The sequence below is a fragment of the Podarcis filfolensis genome, assembly GCF_964270895.1.
Source record: "Podarcis filfolensis genome assembly, chromosome: 9".
Classification (NCBI taxonomy): Eukaryota; Metazoa; Chordata; class Lepidosauria; order Squamata; family Lacertidae; genus Podarcis; species Podarcis filfolensis.
Genome location: NC_139610.1, coordinates 18,515,340 through 18,519,255, shown reverse-complemented (window position 1 = coordinate 18,519,255; position 3,916 = coordinate 18,515,340). Strand labels below are relative to the sequence as shown.

The 3,916-nt window shown below is 40.7% G+C and overlaps 1 long non-coding RNA gene across 1 annotated transcript; it reads left to right on the top strand.

Annotated features, from left to right (window-relative positions):
* The first annotated feature begins 259 nt into the window (after positions 1-259).
* On the top strand, positions 260-1,971 carry LOC310770305. Its single transcript, XR_014552043.1, has 2 exons — positions 260-651; positions 1,357-1,971. It is a non-coding gene; the product is annotated as an uncharacterized lncRNA (long non-coding RNA).
* Positions 1,972-3,916: the final 1,945 nt, after the last annotated feature.

Here is a 3,916-nt window from a genome sequence, read left to right as displayed (position 1 = left end):
TTCCTTTGCGCAGACGACAGTGAGCAGGTTTCAAAAGTGGCTCCATTACTGTACTCAAATAATTGTTTGTTTGTAGCCCAAATAACTAGAGAGTAATCATTACAGTGTAGTGCAATTATACATGTCTTTTCAGAAGCAAGCCCAGTTGACTTTAGTGGGACTTAGAGTAAATAATGTTGAGCTTGATTTGAATGTATGGTGTTCAAATCAAATAACAAAGTACAGTGGTACCTCGGGTTAAGAACATAATTCGTTCTGGAGGTCAGTTCTTAACCTGAAACTGTTCTTAACCTGAGGTACCACTTTAGCTAATGGGGCCTCCCACTGCCGCTGCAAGATTTCTGTTCTCATCCTGAAGCAAAGTTCTTAACCCGAGGTACTATTTCTGGGTTAGCAGAGTCTGTAACCTGAAGCGTCTGTAACCTGAAGCGCCTGTAACCCGAGGTACCACTATAGTAAGTAATAATTCAAATGACTGGTTTTGCTCTGAGAACTTATGCATCAAACCTTAAGAGTACCCAACATTCATTATTTGGTGTTAACATTTTTAGAAATCAGGATCTACGTGGATCTCCTATTGGTGTTCGGAGTTAACATGCTCACAGAAGCTAAACAGAACATTGGATCCCTGTTGGAGGAGTATACCTGGAGGTTGGTATAAGTGAGGTTAGGAAAATAAGAAAGCTGTATTTATTGATGGAAATACATGCTCAAAAGGAAATATCCTTGTTCTAACTAACTAAGGTGCAGATGCAAAAAACAAAACAAAAAAAACATGCTTGCTCAAGAGACTCAAGGTGGTTTATTGTAGGGCCATTTCTAAGAATGGTGCTCACATTTTGGGAGAACGGGTGGTGCTGAGGGTGAGATGTATCTCCTGTGCGTGTGGTCCTATGGTATAGTGGTTAGCACTCTGTGGTTAGCACTCTGGACTCAGATCCAGCGATCTGAGTTCAAATCAAGGTAGAACCTAACATTTGTATTTTGAGAGCCAGTGTGGTGTAGTGGTTAGAGTGTTGGACTAGGACCTGGGAGGCCATGGTTCAAATCCCTGCTCAGCTATTAAACTCACTGGGTGACCTTGAGCCAGTCACTGTCTCTGAGCCTAACTGTCAGGTTCCCAGCTTGATAACACAGTAAGCGTAGATAATGAAAAAGGAGGATTTATTTCAGAAACAAACAGATAGCTCTGGACGGCTCTAATGAAGCCTCCGGCGCCATTACTCAAGATGACCCTTCTGAAGAGTTCTTCCGGCATCTCCAACAGATATTGAACTTACAACCCTGATGTTTCTTGTTTTGCTTCTGATCTAACACCCACCCCCATTCACCGACTCTACGGACTTATTGGATCAGCTCCAACCTCTTCCGGGTCTGAGAGGGGTTTGTTCATGCCTGATTGTGCTTCCGTTGAGCTTTGGCTGTGTTCCAGCCTGCTCTCAGCTACTGCCTTACCATCCGGCTCATCAAGGTCAGGAAAAGCCAAAGTCTGCAACTGCTGGCTATCTCCTGCCTGACTAACATCAAAGCCTCCCTGTTGTTGGCTTCTTTGTGCATTTGGCTGCAAACCCTCACTTTGAGCTGGCTCATTCCTGACACTAATCTACCCCACAGGCTTCTTGTGAGGGTGCAGTGGGGAGGAAGAGAACCATGTATGCCAAATTCATCTCTTTGGGAGAAAGGTGGGATAAAAATGCAATTAAATAAACAAATGTTGAGAAAGTTTGTCAGCAACATGCCTGTGCTCCAGATTGGCCAGTTCCTTCCATTTCTGGGCAAGGAGGGGGTGCTGGCACTGCATGGTGGGGTCATCAAGAATGCTAAGGTGCAGCTTGCATTCCTGTGATTATGTTTAAATTGTTTCTGTTCACTTTGTTCCCCCTCTGGTCTTGAGCTAAGCACATATTGGTTGTTCTCCAAGCATCTCTCTGCCCCGCTACAATTACAATAAAGACTGCCATATACTTCAAAGTATGGAAACATTTCCTTTCCTTAAATAAAAGCAGGGGGGTTGCTTCTTTTTCTGCGTGTTTTCCCAAGATAATGTCAAATATGCAGATATTGTCCTTTGCCAGAAATTATTCACATTGTTTCACTGAGATAAACTACTTAATTTCCCAGGCTTCAGCTGTAGGTTTGCAGGAACTTCAGGGTTTTGAGAAAATGCTTTTGAAATATTTTTCTTATACAATTTCTCACAAGGGAACCTCACAAGTTTTGTACTTTTTCATCATGATTTGCTACCATGTGGGTGCTTTTCATGCTCTTATCAAAACTATTTATAGTATCTAGTATTATTGGAATGTACAGGGGACTGATCTTTCCAACAAATCAGTTTTCTGATTCCAAAATATCCAGATGTTCCTGGGGCTACAAAGTCCAGACCCTTAAAGTTCTTTTGATAACTGCATAGAAGAAATAATTTCACCATGCTGCTTTAACCCTTATAGTGCTACAGTCATCACATACAATGGAATCAGTATGGACAGTAACACCATTTACTTAAACAGATCCACTCTTGACTTAGTGCTTTCAGACTTGCAGCAGAAGACTTCCACTTAATAAAACATAACAGAAGGATCTTAGCAATGGATGCTTGTTTCACAATTAGCATGTTAATACTATTCTGGAAATTCTTGAGTCATGTTCATATCAACCACATCTGCCTGCAGTTTTCTTTCTCATACTATTTATAGGTGCTCTGTAAAATCTGACATTGGATATTATAACTAGTTCCTTATTGCATTAGATCCAAAACTGTTTTACTATGAGAAGGAGTAGATTTGCTTGCTTTGAAAGGGACATTTATAATTTGCTGGACCTAGCCAGTCAATCCTCCCCTTCTTGATATTATTATTTTTTAAATATTTTTTTATTCCTCCCCTTCTTGATAATAATACCCAGGAGAGCAAATAAGTAGTTGGCTACACTTTTCTAAGTACCTGATACATGCCATCAAGCCTCAACAAATTAAAGCCATCCCACAATATAGGACTAGGTGCTCTGAGCATGTTAACTACATGCAATGGAGTCCAGGTTCCTACAGATGTGAGCAACTGTATTGATGTAAATTTCCAGTATCCACAAAATAGTTGATGAACAAGTCACACTGGTCCCTTTTATCATCTTGTTGGTCAGACTAGAGAAGGCCAGGGACTTCCTGTAAAAGAAATGCTCTCCTGGGCAGCATTGATGACAATGCAATATTGGCAGAGAAATACTGCTTCTACATTGCCTTTACCACCATAGAATAAGCTATAACATGAGTTATATGGCTTCCTTTGACTTTATATCTTCCATATATGTTCCAGTTTCCATGCTAGGAGAAAACATTCCAATGATATTTAAGAATCCAGCTGGACTGATATGCCTTTATATCAATGAATCCATTAATTTATTGTTTGGAAAGTTTATTGTGTTCTGCACCATAATGTAGAATTATTTTCCTACCAGCAAACAAAATGGCATTCATGCCAGAGGAAACTTTCAAAGTCTTCACAAAATTCTGAAAGGAGAGCTTTTCAATTGCTGTGGAGGAAAACTTGGCGCTTGTAAATCAGGAAAATCTGGCAGTCATAACCAGTGTACTAATTTGGTTGCCTTGTGAGTGATCTGAATCCTACTATGTGGTGTTTTGGTCTTAGAACAGCATGCCTATTGTATTCACCACAAAGGCCACAGGAGGCTGCTGCCCCCACAGTGACCAGATCAACATTTTAAAATAAAATATCTTATGGAGCAGTTAAGTGTCCCCCTTGCATTACATTACCCAGAGGCAGCAGCCAAAATTCAGGATGCCAAGAGGGCTATATAACATAATAACATAATATTGGGTCTTTCTTTTTCACATTTTTTCATGGGTGGGGTGCATTGTGGAACTCAGAATCAACACAGCTCGCTCAAAAGTGGAATGGGC